The following is a 21912-nucleotide window of genomic DNA, read 5'->3' on the forward strand; positions in this document are numbered from 1 at the left end:
GCTTTGGACTTTCTCGGTGCTTAGCTCAGTTCTTTCCCACAATGACAAATTGTTTAATGACAAATCCTGAGCTAACTCAAAGGTTAGTTGTAAAAACGACTGGTCAGAAAAGATGGTGCTCGCTAAACTTTATTGACCTGAAGCTGTTTTGGGAGTGGTAAAGACCATCACCGCAGACTCTTTTGGCAAGTATATTAAGGGAGAGTGCCTAAACGCTATTAAGGCTTTTATGTTAAGAAGTTACACTGTGTCCTCAGTGATACTGGGCAGCCAGGATGACTCATGACCCTCAATTTAAGCAACTGGAAGAGTCAATTTTATTTTGGGAGAAACTCTGTGTCACCTTTACTGAAAAAAGAAGTGCACATGAGGTCTTGGCAAGAGGATCCATTTCATAAATCTGTAAAATAAATGAAGTTCTCTGGGGACACTAATTCTTCTATAGCCTCTCTTGATGAGTTCAGAAAGTATTTATTATGAGAAGGAGCCAATTCCAAAGTGAATCTCAGAGAACTTTCTTTCCTGAGCTCCTGGAACACAGCTTGGGCTAGTGATACTAATCTATGATGATGACTCAGAAGCAGGAAGTGACACTAGATGAGCCTTAGTTCCAAACAAGACTCAAGGGGAGGGAGGGGCCCAGAGGACTGAAATCCTGTGTAGTTTTTCTCTGTCTTTCCTAAGATGACTGTCCTCCTTCCTTCTGAGTCTAGTCCAGATACAGTGAAATGAAGGATCTGTGTAAGTATCGTTTGGGTTTCTGGCACAAGAGCTACTGCTTCATTTGGGGTTATGTTGAACTCAAACAAACTACAGTAATGGCATCCTAAAAGTTTTGCTTTTCAACAGTGAATTAGGGAATCATAGCAGGAAGAGTATTGCATACTCTCATAGAAGACTGGACTCCAGTTTCAGATTTTCTACTTATATCTGTGTGACTTTGAGCAAGTGCCACTTAAATTCTTCAAGTCTAATGATGTCATCAGTAAAATGAGGATGATGCTACCTGCTGATGATTCCACACTGGCATCCACAGAATGCGTACTGTGTGCTGGGCGCTGCTTTATATGGACTGGTTCTCCTCAATCCCTTTGGTGATTGTTATCCATTATGTAGATGGGGAAACTGAGATTTGCAGAGATGGTATATCTTGCCTTGAGGAAGGAAGCAGTGGAACTGGAATTTGAAGAGGGGCAGAGGGTGAGGGAGAAGCAGATGCCTCGCTGAGCAGGGAGCCTGATGTGGGGCTCGACCCCAGGACCCTGGGATCATGACCTGAGCTGAAGGCAGATGCTTAACTGACTTAGCCACCCAGGCGCCCCTAAATATCAACATTTCTTTAACAAAATCTGAGCATGCATATTATTTGAAGTGACATAATTATTCACATTATTCACATTTGGGGCAGGCATGGAACACAATAGAGAATGGGGAGGGGCAGGCTTTATTTTCTACTGAGGTTCAATATTTAACTTATTATTTGTTATCTTCTACCTGCCATCTTTCCCACTTCATATCTGTTCTTCTCCTTCCTTCAATTAATTTTCTTTTTAAATCAAAGGAATATAGTGTATAAATAAGTAACAACAAATCGACAAGACCCACTGGACAAAGAAAAATAGACATTAACTAATTAGATAATTCACATGGTTCAAGTGGCAGCCAGTTCACTTAGTTTGTTAAATCTTAGAACCAGGTTTTTCTTGTGTATCTGTAAAGTTTGCACAAAGGTAATTGTTTTACCTCCAGCTTCCAACCCTGGTGTTGTGGTCACAGCGAGACCCAAAAAGAGAGTGGGGATGACTCATTACAATGCACTACCACTACTGGAAAATAATTCTTTTTTTAAAAATTGAAGTATAATTGACGTACAATATCCTATTAATTTCGGGTGTATATCATAGTGATTTGATATTTTTATACATTGTGAAATGATCTTCTTAGTTGCCATACAAAGTCATTACAACTTATTGACTATATTTCCTATGCTCTACATTATATCCACGTGACTTATTTCTTTTATAACTGGAAGTTCATACCTTTTAATCCACCTATTTTGTCCACCCCCAATCCCTCCCTGCTCTGGTAACTAATAGTTTGTTTCCTGTATCTGTGAGTCTATTTCTATTTTGTTTTGTTTGTTTTGTCTTTTAGATTTCACATATGAGTGAACTCATATGGTATTTGTCTTTCTCTGTCTTACTTATTTCACTTAGCATCATACCCTCTAGGTCTACCTGTGTGGTCACAAATGGCACGGCTTCACTCTTTTCTTATTGCTGAGTCACATTCCATTGTAAATATACCACATCTTCGGTATCCATTCACCTGTTGATGTTCACTTAGATTGCTTCCATACCTTGGCTATGGTAAATACCACTGCAATGAACATAGGGGTGCATATATCTCTTCAAATTGGGGTTCTCATTCCTTTTGAATAGATGCCTAGAAGTGGAATTGCTGGGTTACATGGTATTCTATTTTTCATTTTTTGAGAAACCTCCATACTGTTTACCATAGTGGCTACAATAATTTACATTCCCACCAATAACATCTGAGGGTCCCTTTTCTCCACATCCTCACCAACACTTGTTATCTTTTCGTCTTTTTGATCATCACCAACCTAACAGGGGTGAGGTGATATCTCATTGTGGTTTTGAATTGCATTTCCTTGATGATGAGTAATACATTGAGCATCTTTTCATGTGCTTGTTGGTCATCTCTATGTCTTCTTTGGAAAAATGTCTGGTTAAGGTTTATTGCCCTTTTTAAATCAGGTTGTTTGTTTCTTTTTTTAAAGATTTTATTTATTTATTCATGACAGACACAGAGAGAGACAGAGGCAGAGACACAGGCAGAGGGAGAAGCAGGCTCCATGCAGGGAGCATGACGTGGGACTCGATCCCAGGTCTCCAGGATCACACCCCAAGCTGAAGGCGGCTCAGCCACCGGGGCTGCCTCTCCATACAAATTTTAGAAGTCTTTGTTCTAGCTTTGTGAAAAACGCCACTGATATTTTGATGGGGATCACACTCAATCTGTAGATTGCATTAGGTAGTATGGACATTTTAACAGCATTAATTCTTTCAATTCATGAGCATGGAGTATCTTTCCATTTCTTTGTATTGTCTTCAATTGCTTTCATCAATGTCTTAGTTTTCAGAGTATAGGTCTTTTACCTTCTTGGTTAAATTCATTCGTAGGCATTTTATTCTTTTTATATCAATTATAAATTCTTTTCTTAATTTTTCTTTCTGATATCTTATTATTAGTGTTTGGAAGTGCTGCCAATTTCTGTATATTAATTTTGTATCCTACAACTTTACTGAATTTGTTACTTCTAATATTTTTTTTTTGGTGGAGTCTATAGTATTTTCTTTATATAGTGTCATTTTATCTGCAAATAATAAGTTTTACTTCACTTCTTCCTTTCCAAACTGGATGGCTTTTGTTTCTTTTTCTTGTCTAATTTCTTCTAGAACTTCCAAAATTAAGTTGAGCAAAGTGGTGAGAGTGGGTATCTTTGTCATTCCTGATCTTAGAAGAAAAGCTTTTGCCTTTTTACTGTTGAGTATGATGTCAGCTGTGGGTTTGTCATATGTAGCCTGTCTTATATTGAGGTATGTTCCTTTTATATCCACTTTGCTGAGAGTTTTAATCATAAATAGGCATTGGATCTTGTCAAATGCTTTTTCTGGATCTGATGAGATAATCACATGATTTTTATCTTTTGTTAATGTGGTGCATCACATTGACTGATTTGCAGATGCTGAACCATCCTTGTATCTGGAATATAAATACCACTTGATCAAGGTGTATGATGCTTTTAATATATTGTTAAATTTGATTTGTTAATTTTTGTTCAGGATTTTTGTGTTTATGTTTATCAGGGATATCAGGGATATTGGTATGTAATTTTCTTTCTTTGTAGTGTTCTTTTCTGGCTTTAGTATCAGGTCACATAGCATGTGCTGGCCAGTGTAGGTCTTACAGACTTCTCTGTAATCTGAATGATCTAAATAAAACTCTTCATAGTGATTGTTAAATAAACCCCATAATTGCCAATTACCACTTTCTGTCATCATTCCTCAGGATTGGCTTTTGCTTGTTTTGTTTTTATAACACTATATCTAAATAAATACCTGTTCATTTTGCTGAGAAATGGTCTGTAAGCTAGCTGGTTGTATTTTCATCAGGTAATTGGAGCAGGACAAACTTGTACTTTTGATGGAACGTTGTTCAGTAAGGAAACTAGACTGGATCTTCCTATTACTGAGTGAAGATTTCTAAGTTTCTGAGAGATAAAAGGGAGTAGATGGGTGACGGCACTGGGGGTTATTCTGTATGTTAGTAAATTGAACACCAATAAAAAATAAATTAAAAAAAAAGGGAGTAGAGCCGTTGTGAAGCTTGAGTGGAACTAAGGCATTTGTAAACGAAGAATATTGATACAGAGAATGAGGATATTTCGGAGAATAAGGGTAAAAAGACAAACAGTTCCCTTCTGGGTAGAGTTGTCAGATTTAGCAAATAAAAATATGGGACTCATGCAATATGTGGGAAGCACTTATACTGAAACAATCATTCATTGCCTGTCTGAAATTTAAATATAATGGATGTCCTTTATTTTCTCTGGTAACTCTCCTTTTGTGTGATAAATCTGATAAAAAGCCTAGTAGAGATACAATACTTCGCAATTCTCTAGGGTATTCAAATCTATTTAAGCAAAACCCCTGCCTAGCTTCCTTAGCTGTTCTTCATAAATCATCATTTCTTCTCAAAGGGGTACTTTATCTTTCTTTCTGGATTTCTCTGACTCTTGTTGGGGGCAGTGGTTAGGGAGCTACAGTCTGGAGATCTTTCCTGAGAAAAAAAGAACCCAAGGCTTAAACTTTCTAACTGGAGTGATTCTGGAAAGATAAAGAGAAGCAAGAGGTGGAGGGGTTGTGAGATTGAGAGATAGTTCAGGGCTAGCTAAATGCAGTTCTGGTTCAGAGTCCTGGCTCATGTGGAATATTTGGAGTTGGAACTTCATAGACAGAAGTCCTAGGGTTCCCAGGAGAGAGGTTTCCCCCAAGGTTGGAGTCTAATGGAGGGTATGTACCCAACCTGAGCCAGGAAACAGAGGTCACCCAAGAAGGTTAGTAATTACACTTCTCTCCTTCTCTGGGCTTGTCATGGGCCTTGCTGCTGCCTCCCGGGAAGTGTCCAGTGGGTGTACTGATCAGGGCCTGGCCATCTGCAGTGTGACAGCAGGAGTCCCACTTTCTAATCACTCAGGCTGAGCAAGACTAGGTAAGTCTTGGTCAATAGATATTTTTCTTCCTATGGAACAAACAGGCCCATAATAAGGCTGGCCTTTCTTTGTAGAGAGAAATTAAGGCATGGAACTAGACTTAAGGACTTTACAGTGAATGGGAAAGCCATTTACTTTCTTTGCAACTGATTTTGCTATTTTTACTCATGTTAATAGGTTAAATCACTCAAAGAGTTAAATTATTTTTCTTTACTTTCCGCCAGAATCTCTTCAAGGTCCCAAGATTAACAGTGGCTGGTATAGGATCTCCTGTTTTTCTCCACACTCATGCAAACATAAAAACATATGCCTTTATGTGTTCATATATACATATATGTGTGTATGTGTGTGTGTGCATGTGTGTGTGTGTGTGTGTGTGTATACACACAGAGCCCTATGTTTATAGTTTTGAAGCAGGAATAATGAGGTTTTTTTTTTAAATGGGATTATTAATTACATTGGTTATATTACTCTATAACTTCCTTTCTCACATTATAAGTAGTTCTCTAGTCAATAAAGATTATACCCATTTTTAACATTTTTAGAATTTCTGCTATGTGGGTATATAAAGTTTGTTTAATTAGTCTTCTATTGATGAGATTTTAAGGGTATTTTTGGTCATTAAAAACTATGCTGCATCAACATTAAAACATAGTATGTTTATTTCTATAGAAAAGAGTTCAGACCATAAGATTGGTCACCAAAGGACATGTATATTTTAAAATTTTTAAAGATTTTATTTATTTATTCATGAGAGACACAAAGAGAGAGAGGCAGAGACATAGGCAGAGGGAGAAGCAGGCTCCCTGTGGGGACCCCGATGTCGGACTTGATCCCTGGATCTGGGATCACGTCCTCAGTCAAAGGCAGATGCTCAACTGCTGAGCCACCCAGGCATCCCTATATTTAAAATTTTGATAGATATTGTGCAATTGCTTTCCAAAAGATTGTAGCAATTTAAACTCCTCTCCTCCACCCCTGCACCCAGAAGTATATGGGGGAGCTTATTTCCTTGCATTCTCATTCATGCTGATTGTTAATTTTTGTTAATCTGATGCATGGGAAAATGGTATTTCATTCTAACTGACATTGCTGTAACCATCCATGGGTATTTCATCTTAACTGACATTTTTCTAACCAACCAACTATATATATATATATATATATATATATATATATATATATACACACACACACACACACACACACACACATATAAATTTATTTTTATTTTTTAGGGGAAAAGAAGCAGAGGAAGAAAGAGAGAAGGAACTTTAAGCAGACTCTGTTCTAGGCAAAATTCCTGCCTGTGGAGCTTACATTCCGTGGTACATAAAAGTAATAATCCAAGAAATAAATAAAATAATATCAGATAATGGTAAATTCTGTAAAGAAAATAGGGTTAGAGCACAGAAAGTAGTAGGGAAGAGGCCATTATTTTAGATGGAGTGGTTGAAGAGGGAGTCTCTAATGAGATGAAATTTGATTGACAATATAATAGATGCAAATAATGTATAGTACTTAAAAAATACTATGTACCATTATCATTTAGTAATAAAATAGGACACATTTACTTATCAGCATATATAGGTTTGCTTGTATGGAAAATTTTTAAGTTTCATTCACATAAGACAGTTAACTTCAATTTTATATGGACAGACAGTGTGAAAGCAGGCTTATCTTTCTGTGTCTCTTGCAATCACAGCACACAGTACACAGTCCATTCACTTGATCACTTGGAAGCAGAGTATACTCAGGATCTATTTTTTGTATTAACCAAAAGGAAGTGTGGAGGTTGTTTGGAGAAGGGGCTTCACCAAAGAAGGGAGGAAGTGGATCTTAAGTGAGTACTTTAATGATGGGGACTCATGTTGAAGGCTCGGCTACTGTGAGGGGGGAGCTGTCGATGGCTCTTATTTTTCCCATTTGTTTCTAGGCCCCCATGAACATACACATCTAAGAGGGAACTGTCTCAAGGCTGAAAGCAGGCAGTATAAAATGCATTCTTTTCCTTCAGGTATTGCCTACCAGTTTGAAAATACAGAAGCTGCTGTGGTGATAAAGGGGGTCAGTTTGCTAAATGGGCATCTCTTTGTTGTGGCTTTGAGATCTAAGCCTGGTTTCTGGGAAACTAGTCAATGTGGAACTGAAAGAGATTCTGGGCCCCACATGCTTAGCCACCACCGAGCTGTCATATACAAACAAAGCACATTGCCTATTTAAAGGAGAAAAGAGAAGTATAAGACTGAAGTCAGGTTGGGCAGTTAGCTCTGGATTCCTGTTGTCTGTTCTGCTCCTGATCCACCCTTCTGTGCATTTTTGAGAGCTGGTTTGCTGACCCAAACAAATAGGCAAACAAATGATTTCTGGAAGTCCACTGAGTCATGCCTTGTCTCATAGTGCCTTTGCTCTGCTCTGAGGAAGCTCACATTTATTTTTTTTGGCAGGAAGTATCCAAAGAGAACTGTCTACACAGCAGATTCCTGCAGGGAGAGGTGGCCATGCTGTGGAAGTGTGTTATTATTGTTCTTATGCTACTCTGGTGAACCTGGATGGACCCATGGATTCTTTGGGTAGTCAAGGTTCTTATGTACATTCTTAATTACTGTAATCAGGTGAGCAAAATGACAAACCATTTGGGGCTCTTGGGGTGATGCTTTGCAAACCTGTACAGCTACCCCCTTTGGATGATAAAACGTTCAAAGTATAAGAAATCCCGATTTGGGTCAAGGAGGAGTTGCAATCACCTTGATGATCCATCCTGAGCAAGCCCTTATTTGTTTTACATTTTCTGTAGGTCTTGGCACAAGTTAAACAAGTCAGCAAAGGACATTAATGGAGCATCAGCTAAACGCAGGTCTCTGCCATAGGTTCTGAGGTGTGGGGGTTAAGGATACATATGGGATGATCTTGCAATGGAAACTGCAAGAGAAACAAGGAAGGGTACATGTGGGGAAATATGAAAACTGCAAGAGGAACAGAGAAACTGCATCAGAGAAACAGCGGACATGGTTCCTCTCCTTTTAGGAAAATTGGACAATTACATTTCACAATTGAAGACATTTTTAAGGAAACTGAAAGTAGAAAGGCATATAATGCTTGCTATGGACATACTCATTTGAAAGAGTGGTCTAGTGTATAATATGGGATAACTTGCGTGAGTTAGGATTGGTTTGGGAAGACATCCCAAGAAGGTGAAAGTGTCTTTAGCTCGTTTCACATTTCTATGATGAGAGTGGGTTGTTTAGGCAGGTCAGAGTGCATAAAGTGATAATTGGTTATTGATGAGGAGACAGGGAAGAGAAGGCAAGGATATTTTCCAGTTAGAGTGATTCTAAGGGTGTTTCCTTCTACTTTTGTTTCTACTGTTCAAAGCTAGCTGTAAGATAAGGCCATTGGTCCTCCTCTAATAATCCGTTTAGCTTGTCTGAGGTGTTTCAAAGAAATATACGTCACCAACAGTCATTGGGCACTTACCGTGTGAGTCATCACATTTGATCTTCAGAGCAACACTGTATGTCGCTAGATGTTATCATCACCACCCTCACTCTCTAGATAAGGAGTGTATCAGTCAGGATGAGTTAGATTATGATACGTCACCAACAGCCTTCAAATCTCAGTGGCTTAAAGTATATGTGCTACCATGAGGTACATTCTACATGGGATGGCAGAGGCGGCTCTACTCATGAAGGTCATACAGGGACCCAGGCTTATGGAGATTCCATCTTGAAATGCGTTTCTATGATCTCTGGAAAAGAAAATAGGAATCTGGTGAACTGGCTCTTAGGTTTTGCTTGGAAGTGATCCATGCATTTCTGTTAACAATTCATTGGACAACACAAATTATATGGCTATGCCTCCTTCAGGGGGTAGGAAAGGGAAATTCTAAAATGTAGCTGGGAACAGAGGAGAAGAAGGATATATGTGAATGGCTCTAATACATAACTACAAGGAGCCAAAGGCACAAAGAGGGGATGTGACTTGCAAAAGCCCTCACAGCTAGTACGGTTCCATAGCCTACTCTGTCCTCTGCAGAACCTGCGTTTTGCCTCGCAAGCAAACTAAAGGAACTAAGAGAGGATGGTTGGTCGGAAGACTATAATTGGGGACAAGCTTTACTTTGTAACTGCTTGCTCCATTTGTAGCTTGCAGTGACCAGGATAGAATCTTTGAAAAAAATCATTTTATCATATCTCTTTGGCCGAGTGAGAGAGGAAGGGAGAAAGAGATGAAAGTGTAGAAGAATGTTGAAATAATATTCAGAGACTCAACTTAGTTGTCAAAAATGCTGTGGATTTCTTGTCCTTTGTCAGGGAGAGCTGGGGGTTTTGGAAAGCAGTCACTTAAAAATAACAGATGAATTTTGCCGCGGTTGACCTCCTTTGATACTTAAGATGTTTGGGAAATTAGGAAGACTTTTCGGCTGCTTGTTTATTTTGGTCATCTCGATGTCTGGATTAGAGTAGCCATGAAGTGATCTGATCGCTGGGTCTGGGATAAAGAAAACCATTCATGAGAATGAAGGAAGAGTCAGAGAGAAAGTCTCTGAGGGGAATGGGGTGCAAGAGAAGCCCACAGAGAGAAGAAAGTGCTTGGAGGAAAAGACTGGAATGTGTGAAACAATGGGTTGCAGAAGAGGGAGGGAGAGGGAATATGAAATGAGTAGGCCCACCCACATTCATATTTTCTATTCCAAGAAACTCAAATTTCTGGGATATAGGATCAAAAATAAAAACATCCTCTATAAAGAGGCTGTTAAATCAGCTGGCCCAGCCAAGAATTTGAGCACTTCTGAGATCTTCTACATCTTGTTGAGGTTGGCAGACCCTTCTTCTGGAGCACGTGGTGTCAGCCAGGCTTCCGTGGAGTGGCTGAAGCATCAGGGGCCAGGAGGAAGTCAATCTGGAGAATTTTATTCCAGTCTCTACTTTCTGAGTGAGGCACACAAGGCCTTGTATGATTTTCTATGATCTGAGGCCTCTGGATAGCACCCAAAATAGCATTTGGAATTTAATTGCAAGAGTGAAGGACTATTCTCTGTTCCAAAAGTTGAGAATTTGTTAAAATTGGGAATTTGGAGTTGGGCTCCTTTCAAAGATGATATTAAAACCTAATTTTTAAGGCCAAATTTACACTATATGAGTAGTACTGCTAAATTTGTTGAGCAAAATGAAAAAAAATTAAATTAAAAAGAAAATTAACTGGCTACTTGGCATGAATAGTCAGATTTTATCCACTTAGTGTTTTAAATTTTGTGAGATTATACTACATAGATATGGTCAAAAAATCATATCCTTACATATTTGAATTTTGAATTTAGAAGTAATTTTTTAAGTATTTAATTTACATTTAAATTTAAGTTAATTTAATTTGTTTGGATGGGCACCAGGTCTTGTATGTAAGTGTTGAATCATTAAATTATAACCTGAAACTACTATTACACTGTATGTTAATTAGAATTTAAATAAAAACTTAAAAAAATCAAGTATGATTAATGCAACAAATAATGTAAGTGAATGTAAAATAAAAAGTGAAAATCTCTCTGCTTTAAAGATTTTATTTATTCATGAGAGACACAGAGAGACAGAGAGAGAGAGAGAGAGAGGCAGAGACATAGACAGAGGGAGAAGCAGGATCCTCACAGGGAGCCCAATGTGAGACTCCATTCTGGGATCCTGGGATCACACCCTGAGCAGAAGGCAGATGCTCAACCACTGAGTCACCCAGGCATCCTGAAAATCTCTTTTTCATCTGACCCCAGTCCTTAGAGGTAATCACTATTTTTCCCCCAGTTTCATTGAATTGTAACTGACAAATAACATTGTATGAGTTTAAAGTGTATGAGGGGGATCCCTGGGTGGCGCAGCGGTTTGGCGCCTGCCTTTGGCCCAGGGCGCGATCCTGAAGACCCGGGATCGAATCCCACATCGGGCTCCAGTGCATGGAGCCTGCTTCTCCCTCTGCCTCTGTCTCTGCCTCTCTTTCTCTCTCTGTGACTATCATAACTAAATAAAAATTAAAAAAAAAAATTTAAAGTGTATGAGGTGATGATTTGATACGTGTATCCACTGTGAAATGATTACCACAATAAGATAAGTTAGCGCATCCATCACCTGACATGCTTACTTTTTTTATTTGTGGTGAGAAAATTTAAGATCTATTAGTTTTTAAAAAAGATTTTATTTATTTGAGAGAGAGAGAGATTGAGAGAGAGTGCATATACGAGTAGGGGGAGGGAGAAGCAGACTCCCCAGTGAGCAGGAGACCACCCCCCACCTATGCCCAATCCCCAAGATCACGACCTGAGTTGAAGGTAGACACTTAACTGACTGAGCCACTCAGTCACCTCTAAGATCTATTCTTTTGTCAACTTTCAAGTGTATAATACTGTACTATTGATTATAATCACTGTGCTGTATGCTAGATCTTCAGAGCTTATTCACCTTAGGACTGGACTTCTGTAGCCTTTGACCAATATCATTCTGTTCCCCTCACTCTCCCGCTCTGGTATCTACTATTCTAGTCTCTGTTTCTATCAATTGGACTTTTTTTTTTTTTTTTTTTTTTTAAGATTCCACATGTAAGTGAGATTATACAGTATTTTTCTTTTCTGTTTGACTGATTTCACTTAATAATACCTCTAGGTCCATCCATGTTGTAAATGACAAGGTTTCATTCTTTTTTACGGCTGACTCACATTCCATTGTGTAATGGAATGTAATATACAATTGTGTATATATACGTATACACACGCACACACAATATCATTCCATTGTGTGTCTCTCTATATATACACACCATATCTTCTTTATGCATTCACCTATTGATAGACACTTAAGTTGTTTCTATGTCTTGGCAATTGTGAATGATGCCACAATGAACATGAAGGTACAGATATCTCTTTGAAATAGCTTCTATTTCCTTCAGATATGTACCCAGAAGTAGGATTGCTGGATCATCAGGGAGCTCTATTTTTAAATTTTGAGGAAACTCTACACTGTTTCCCATGGTGACTGTACTAATTTACATTTGTACCAACAGTGCACAAATGTTCCCTTTTCTCCACATCCTTGTCAACACTTGTAATCTCTTTTCTCTGAAAATAGCATTCTAAAAAGTGTGAGGTGATAGCTCATTATGGTTTTGATTTGCACATGCCTAAAGATTAGTGATGTCTATTTTTTTGATGTACTTGTTAGCCACTTGTTTGTCTTCTTGGGGAAAATGTTTAGTTTCTCTGCTCATTTTTGAAAAAAATATTTAATTTATTTATGAGAGAGAGAGAGAGAGAGCGCGCGCATGAGCAGAGAAGGGGTGAAGGAGAGGGAGAAGCAGACTTCCTGCCAGCAAGGAGTCCGAATGCAGGACTCATCCCAGGACCCTGGGGTCATGACCTGAGCCAAAGGCAGATGCTTAACCAACTGAGCCACCCAGGCACCCCTCCTCTGTTCATTTTAAAATCAGAATAGATCTGCCCTATGACCCAGCAATTGCACTGCTGGGGATTTACCCCAAGGATACAGATGCAGTGAAACGCCGGGACACCTGCACCCCGATGTTTCTAGCAGCAATGTCCACAATAGCCAAACTGTGGAAGGAACCTCGGTGTCCATCGAAAGATGAATGGATAAAGAAGATGTGGTCTATGTATACAATGGAATATTCCTCAGCCATTAGAAACGACAAATACCCACCATTTGCTTCAACGTGGATGGAACTGGAGGGTATTATGCTGAGTGAAAGAAGTCAATCGGAGAAGGACAAACATTGTATGTTCTCATTCATTTGGGGAATATAAATAATAGTGAAAGGGAATAGAGGGAAAGGGAGAAGAAATGGGTAGGAAATATCAGAAAGAGAGACAGAACATGAGAGACTCCTAACTCTGGGAAACGAGCTAGGGGTGGTGGAAGGGGAGGGGAGGGCGGGAGGTGGGGGTGACTGGGTGACGGGCACTGAGGGGGACACTTGATGGGGTGAGCACTGGGTGTTATTCTGTATGTTGGCAAATTGAACACCAATAAAAAATAAATTTATTATAAAAAAAGATTATTTGTTTGCTTGTTGGTTTGGATACTAACTTACATGGGGTCCTTATATACTTGGGACATTAACCTCTTATCAGATAGATAGTTTGCAGATATATTCTATCGTTTCACTGATTCCTTTCTCATTGTGTTCTTTCCTTTGCTGTGCAGATGCTTTTGGTTTAATGGAGTCCCATTTATTTATTTTTTGCTTTTGTTCCTTGTGCTTTCATTCTTTTATCCAAAAAATCATTGCCAAGACCAATGTCAAAGAAATTTTCTCCTACATTTTCTTTTGGTAATTTTATAGATTCAGGTCTTACATTTAGGTCCTTAATCCATTTTGAGTTAGTTTTTGCAAATGGTGTAAGATCAATGTCCGATTTTATTCTTTTGCATGTGGATATCCACTTTTCCCAGTACAAGCTGTTGAAGAGACTATCCTTTCCCCATTGAGTATACCTGGCTCCCTTGTCAAATATCCTTTGATGCCTGTGTTTGAGTTTATTTCTGGGCTTTTGATTCTGCCCTATTGGTTTCCGTGTCTGTTTTTATGCCAGTACCATACTGTTTTGATCACTATGACTTTATAGTAAAATTTGGTATCAAGAAGTCTGACACCTCCAGATTTGTTATTTCTGAGAATTGCTTTTACAGATCCAGACAAGTTTTTGAAGGGTATATTTTCTGTATCTTTGAAAAATGCCACTAGAATTTTGATAGGGACTGCATTGAATCTATAGATAACTTTGGGTATTGTGGACATTGTAATCACTTACATCATTTTAAAAGTATGGAAAGACACACATAAAAAATACCCATAATTCTCTAACACCTCTCACTCATTCAACTTTTTAGGTACATTTCTTCTATATGTCTGTCTGTCTATCTATCATCTGTATCTGTATCTGTATCTGTATCTACCTACCTATCTATCCATATATCTATATCTGTTTATCTTTATGTGTGTGTATGTATAATTTTTATGTGCTTGGAATCATGTTCCACATTTTATTCTATGGCCTGCTTTTTCACATAAGTGTATTTGGTAAATCTTCCTCTATGTTATCAAATATGATTAGCTAGACTTCTAGAAAAATTGACTGTGTATTTTGTTACCATTTAGACATAGCTTAAGACATTTGGAATTAAGTGGCTTTCCTGCTATGGGTAAATCTTCTTTGCTTGATATCAATTACTTTAAAAAACCTCACCTAGTAGAAATTTCTGTTTTGAGGAAGATGGAAAAGATATACTTTTCTCAATTCCTCCTGCTAAGTATAATGAAAAAATCTGAAATACACACACACACACACATATCTACACTATATACTACACATTTCTTGTTATAGTTGTCATATATATATATTGCAAACATAAGTCGAATATATATATATATATATATATATATATATATATATTGCAAACATAAGATACTCTCTCTATATACAGAAAGCACACAGACCTGATTTAATACAAAGCCCCCAAATATTAGAAGATGGGACCATTTGTAGCACCTCAGTCCCACACTGAGCACACTGGTTGGCATATAGTAGTTAATTGCTGAAAGAAAGGAAAAGAAGGAAAGAAAGAAAGAAAGAAAGAAAGAAAGAAAGAAAGAAAGAAAGAAAGAAAGAAAGAAAGAGAAAGAAAGAAAAAAGGAAAGAAAGAAAGATGAGATTATCCACGTTGAATTTGAAAGAACTATCTTCTATAAATCCATTCTCCCGGGGAAACTGTTTTGGTATTCTTCGATGCCAGGGAAAGTTGTACTGCTCTGAGGAGAGAAGCAGATTTAGAAGGAAGAAAGATTTCATTTTGGAGAAATAAAACTCAAAATGGCTATTTTCAAGAAGGAAGGGAAATGAGGCTTTCTAGTCGAATTCTAAGAAAGACATCAGCAAGTGCCTTGTGGGTTTGATATATTGTTGCCTCCAAATGTCCTGCAGGTCTTGTGATTTCTGGACTGCGTATATTCACCTTCTGGTAGCATCCTCTTTTTTCCTGAGCTGCTCTGAATGCCAGACTGTGTCCAATGGCATCATCCTAAGCTCTTAAAATACAAAATGTTCAAATAGCCATAACTGCTGGGGTTTTTTGTTTTGTTTTGTTTTTGTTTCTTCTTAACAGTGATTCTAGAAAAATCAGTATTGTTTTTCCATTGAATTGTTCGCCTCTCCAGGTCTCATGTAGGCTCTGTGACAGACACAGCTTTCCCCCTGAAGGAGCTCCTCCCCATTTGGATTCCATCAACCTCCAAAAGGGCTTACTATCTGTCCAATGTCTAGTCTTGGAATCATCTAATTAAATCTTCTTTAAACCACAGGTATATGAAGTGGAAATGACTTCTCTCTTCTTTTCTTATCCTAACTGTGCTGCCCTTGAACTTGTAATTGTAACAGCTCGGTGAAGTCAGCTCATCGGGGTACCTCATGCAAAAGAATGAGTGTGTCGCTATTTCAGACAGGTCGAGGAGTGGTCAGTGTCTGCGCTTCACTCCACTTTCCTCCTGGAGCAGCCCCACCAACACCTCAGACAACTCACACCATTGAAATGGAAAATGTAAACCATCCCACTTCTCTTTACCATCATGAATGCTTTAAACACAGTCTTGGAAAATCTGCGGGCTCCTCACACGTTCTCAGATATATTTCTTTGCTCCTGATGAAGGTGAAAAGATATGGTGTTCAGTGGAAGGGATGTGGGCTGTGCCAGCAGACTTTGTGGGGCCATGGAACCCATATAATGGGAGGCAAGCAGTGAACACCCTCTCCACGGGGAAGCTCCGATCGCCCTGAGCCTCAGTGAAGGCTGGCTCAGCAGTGTCCTCGCCTGTTAACCTAATGTTCCACATGGGACCCTCCTAACAATCATGGTTGAAGCCTGGTAATTAGATTGTGTGTATTGCTGTGAATGAGGCACAAAGCCAGCAACCGGGTGGCATTGACAAGTCTTGGCCCCACTAGGTACAATGTGTGGGGGCTTAAAAAAAACTCAACTCTATTTTTTTTTTCTATCACTCCTTTGATGGATCTCAAAAAAGTCCTGGACTCCTTCGCCCACCCGACCCCTCCACAATCAAGGGCAAACACCATGGGAGAATGCAATAATCATAGCAAAAGGGATGGGAAAATGATACTCTAATAATCAGACATTCGAGTGGGATTTAACGAACACAACTTTACCTCGTGTACTTTTAATACATTTCACGTACCACACAGCAATTTACTGGGACATGGATTTTAACACGCTAGCCTAATGGCAAGATAAGAATTACTGAGTTGAATGTGGGTTCATTAAATATGCGGGAACGCCTTTATAGTGTTGACTCTGAGGAACAGGGCTAACACTCTGTTTATGGACGCGTTGAGAGGAATTGTACTTTTACTATGTGCGGTTGTTATGTTTCAAGGGACATGATTTCACTGGTAGGTTTGCCAAATTTTTGCAATAACACGATTCTACTGTATTTCTATTTTAGCACCACAATCTCATGGAGTGTATTTAGGGAAAAAACAATAAAAAATAATGAATTTCAGCCAAATCCAGGTTACTTATGGTTTAAGTTATAGTCTAGCATGGAGATTATCCCAACTGTTTGGTTTCTCATCTTAGGTAGATGTTACTGCTTAGTAGCACATTCCCCTGGAGCAATCGATGAGATTTAATTAATTGGTTTCTTGTGAGAAACACCACCTATATTTTATAGGGGTGTGTGTGTGTGTGTGTGTGTGTGTGTGTGTATGAGAAACAGAGAGAATGGAGAGGTCCCTATGATATTTTCTGATACCTATAAATTTAAAATACTTGGACCTCATAAGCACCTCTCCTTTTTGTCTGTTTAGAACAGATCACCAAGAGATTGCTGTATTTTATTCATCAGACTTTTTAAAGCTTAACTATTAAAGACAGGAAAATCTATCTGTATGCTATGAATAACACAGCACGTGTTGAGGGCATGCCCAAACCCTGAGATAGGGGTAAAGTTGTCTATAGATATATCTCAGTCTTTGGGAAGATGTATGAGCTTTCTGGGAAGATGAATTAAAAAAAAAAAAAAAGGAACAATTTTATTGTCAATAAGGAAATCTTAACTTGTGAGAGTAAAATTAGTGTGTGGAGCCAAATTCTGAACTCTCCATTGCTTCCTCATTTTCTCTTTGATGACATTGTGACTTCCTAACTAATAACAACAACAAAAAAATCAAGTTGAAGAGCAAAGCATTCAATCAACTCTTCAAACCATTTATTTACATTATATTAAACATGAGTATATTTGATTGATTTCTTATTTGTCTTTGGAAGACTAAATTGGAGGAGAAGTTGATATTTAACTAGGAGCCATTTAGCTTATACAAAAAGCTTAAAATTCAACCAATTGAATGAACATTGTTGTTCACTTTACTGGTAAGCTCAGTTTTATCTTTTCAACCAAGTTTCAACTAGATGTTGGGCCATATGGACTTTTCCTTTTGATGAAACAAAGTGATATTTGTGTTATGAATAGTCCCAGTCTGGGCCCACTGGCCATAAAAAGGGCTGATGGAGCCAATGCCTCCAGCTCTGGGGGAAATAGTCTGGCACAGAGGAGACTAAACTGTCAATCAATCAATTTGTTGTGTGATTTGTTCTCAGCTTTCCACCTGGCTGTTGTGGTGCTATTGTTGACACTGCCATGGTTGTCGTAATGCTGTGTGGTTAATAGACTTACTTGCCCAGCACCTCCTTTTCCACCTTCCTTGTTGAGACGTTGACTTGGTCTCCTAGGAACAGCTCCTTTTAACCCAATGGATAAGGAAGTGGATTAAAAACTGTTAAGAAAAAAAGAGTACATTTTAATGGAAAAATGAGGTATTTTCCATTGTGGTAAAATGTCTTTTTTTCAATCATAAAATTGCTCAAAAGAGGAAGCAAAAAGAGGAACATGTATTCATTTGTTTTAACTTGAGTTCATAAAATGAGTTCTTGAGAAAGCTAGCAGCCATCTATTTCGAAGAATGATGACTTCTTTTCGACAACCAAATATTGTATCATTTCCATAGCATAATTACTTCTCATAATGATCTGAACTCATAAATATGACTATAGATCAGGACCTTGGGTCAGTAACATGGATTGACTATAGTAGGCCAGTGTGGGGGCTCAACATGACAATATATGAGAGATGAGAGAGGGGGAGGTGTAGGAGTGGACAAGGGAGGAGAGATAGTATATATCTGCGTATGTGATTATTCAAATGACAAGATCAGAGACTATTAAGAGTAAGACAAGATCTCTCCTTTTCTGGTCAGTTAACTGATATTAGAAGGGATTGGGCCTAGCAGGTAAGTGACCCAGAGATATTTTCAAACCTGATGTTTCTTACCAAGCCCTGTAGTCCAGAATTGTGTATGGATGTTCATGTTGGGGCGCATCTGTGCACCAAGATAGAATCATAGTTATTACTCAGGAAGACTCTCTATGTTCCCAATACTCCCTAGTTGAGGAAATACTTGACTGCAGATTATAAATCACAGCTGTTCCATGCAGAGAGGAGAGCTAGGCTTTGGGCTACAAAATGTTGAAAACCACAGCATAGAAGCCTCCTACAACACCAACCACCAGCTTGCCACGAAGATAGTAGAGAATACAGAAGGGAGGCAGATGTGGTTGTTGCCCAGTTGGAAATCATGGCACTAACAAGACTTTAAGTGAGGTAAGCGGGAGGGGTGTGGGGGTGTTTGCTATGTTCTCCTTGAAGTTCTGTTCTGGCCTCCCAGACCTGGCTGGAGACCATTTTTCTTTTTGTGCTAACCATCCAGTGTGACAATGACTATGGCACCAGAGCAGCCATTTGGGAAAGGAACACCTTCCTTCCCTACCTGAACCTTTCTGCCTGGCAGATTTCACCTGCTTTTCCTTTTCCTTAGCAGATTCTTCTCAGTGTGTGACTCTAAAGAAAGAGAAGCCAAGGCTTTCTAGGGTGCTCTCAGGCAGCCTGGGGCACTCCTTTAAAAAGCTGGGAATGATCATAAATGGCATTAGGAATCCACTCACAGGTTGGTTGTCTCCTAGTCTACATGTGGGGAAGTCCAAAGGAGGGCCAACTCATCAGATGCACTGAAGATGAGCTCTCTCTAACAACGAACTTGGGTCAGTAACATAGATTGAGCCCTTTCTCTATGCTAGCTCCCTTATCACTTTCTTATTAAATCCAAACAAGATGAATGGATAAGAAGCTGTGGTCTATGTATACAATGGAATATTCCTCAGCCATTAGAAATGACAAATACCCACCATGTGCTTCAACATGGATGGAACTGGAGGGTATTATGCTGAGTGAAAGAAGTCAATCGGAGAAGGACAAACATTGTATGTTCTCATTCATTTGGGGAATATAAATAATAGTGAAAGGGAATAGAAGGGAAGGGAGAAGAAATGGGTAGGAAATATCAGAAAGGGAGACAGAACATGAAGACTCCTAACTCTGGGAAACAAACTAGGGGTGGTGGAAGGGGAGGAGGGCGGGAGGTGGGGGTGACTGGGTGTCGGGCACTGAGGGGGGCACTTGATGGGATGAGCACTGGGTGTTATTCTGTATGTTGGCAAATTGAACACAATAAAAAATAAATTTATATAAAAAAATCCAAACAACATTTCAGTGAAGATATTGTTATCCAAAGAATATAAACAGGATGAAGGCAGAAACCTGGGTTCATTTGTATATACTGAGCACTTGGTACGTTTTCTTTTTGAATGACTTAAACAATATCATCCATATAGAATAAGAAACAGAGGTTTAATAAGATTACACATTCTGTCAAATTTACCCAACCAGATACTGGTAGGACAGGGAATCATGCTTGGTACCATGTGAAGGTTTTATGTTGTATGGGGGGCCGTGTGCCCCAGAATCCCCTTCCCTGTGTGGTTCCAGGGAGGGGCTGCCACAAGAGAAATTTTCAGGAGACTTGGAAGGTGGAGGGGAAGTGGCAGGCCTTATGATTAGGGCATGAGGGTGCTGGGCACCTCTGCAGCTCACCTGTGCCATCCCCGATCTACTGTTTTACCTTGTGGGTATGGGGCAACATCTGGTTCCAGAGCTTCTCCGGGTCCCAGCAAAGGCTCTCCCATAGGTTCTTGGAATCCTGGGCCAGGAGCCTTATGCAGTTTTGTGGCAAAGGGCACTGGCTTCATCTACAGGTCATCTATAGTGTCAAGGTTGGAGGTCATGGGAGTGAGACATGGGTTCTAAGTTGTCCCTCATCTCCCTGCTTTGCGTTCAGCTCATATTCCCATTGCTGGCTCTGCTGACCTGTAGTGACTTCAGGCCACTTGCAGATGCAGAAGCCTCCAATATACTTCTTCACCAGCTCCCACAAATTATGTTTGGTCTAGTGCCTTTAATAAACCCTTTATTTCATGTCATGTATGGTGGTTCAGCTTCCCTCCGCCCCATCAAACTGTAGCCATTACCTTCTCTTAGACTCTAACTCTCTGGTAGGCTATAGTATGGAGAAAGAAGACAGGCTGGCTTCATGGGATTTGAACCCTTTGCTTCTGGGAGACAAGGACTTCCTCAATCAGATGCTCAGAGTACAAATGCGGGGGCTGTACTCCATGCAAAACAGAAGACTGAGAAGTCATTTCAATGTTTTCATTTGCTTCGGCAGATTGCAGCTCTAGTTATTTCATAGCTAATTCTGTTTTTAAGACAGGCTGAAAATAAATTGACAAAAAACATTTCCGTGGCCATCTGTGAATGATGTGAAAAGGACAATTTTCTGATTTTCTAATCAATGCTTTTCAGTATCTTCGTCACGGTCTGCATTTACACGCCAAACGTTCGTGTGTGGAAAGCAAACATGTTCCCTATTACTACCTAGATGAAACATCTGGAAGGATGGTATTTTTCCATTTTTCATTCATTTGGTGTCATATAGACCTAGGCATCAACACGTGTCTCTTTTCCATTGTGTTTTTTTTTTCAAAATGTATTATTTTATTTTTCAGTGGGCTTTTTCTGGAAAACAATTTTGCAAGGTGCAAGTTATTCAGATGAAGTGTTGAAATCTTGGCTGTAGGAAAAGCTAAGCATAATCAACCAACACTTACTTCAACCCCAACTGCAGCACTTCTGAGGTTTACCCTTTGCCATTAGCACGTTCCTTTTGCTGTCTGCTTGCATACTGTGCACCCTGGGACTTTCCTGGGTTTCTCTACCTTCTGCTTTTGGGGTAATATTGGTTTAACCACCAGAAGAACAACATTAGAAAGATCTAATTTTCTTACATGGGAGCAAGAGAGGCTTTATATAACTCCTTGCTTCATTGTATTTCCAGGAGCCTTCTCTGGCTCCTTTACCCCAGACTTCCTGCATCTCTACCCTGTCTCCCTGCAATATGCACATTGTCTGTTTAGGGTGAGAAAATATGCCTATGGATTGGCCCTTCCTTGTCTGTGGAATAGGATTGCCAGGTAAAATGCAGGATGCTCAGTTAAGTTTGGATTTCACCTACACAATAAATAATTGTTAGTGTAAGTAGCACTTGGGACATATTTGTAGTAAGAAAAATTTTGTTGTATAGCTGAAATTTACATTTAACTCGG

The 21912-nt window shown here is 39.2% G+C and overlaps 1 long non-coding RNA gene across 1 annotated transcript in view; it reads left to right on the forward strand.

Annotated features, from left to right (window-relative positions):
- The first annotated feature begins 625 nt into the window (after positions 1-625).
- Positions 626-21912, forward strand: part of LOC118353561 (uncharacterized) — a 123878-nt gene continuing 102591 nt past the window's right edge. The window contains exon 1 of the long non-coding RNA XR_004812762.2: positions 626-741. This is a non-coding gene — a long non-coding RNA (uncharacterized LOC118353561). The remainder of the gene's footprint in view (positions 742-21912) is intronic.

The sequence above is a fragment of the Canis lupus genome, chromosome 38 (genome assembly GCF_003254725.2).
Source record: "Canis lupus dingo isolate Sandy chromosome 38, ASM325472v2, whole genome shotgun sequence".
In the NCBI taxonomy this organism is placed as follows: Eukaryota; Metazoa; Chordata; class Mammalia; order Carnivora; family Canidae; genus Canis; species Canis lupus.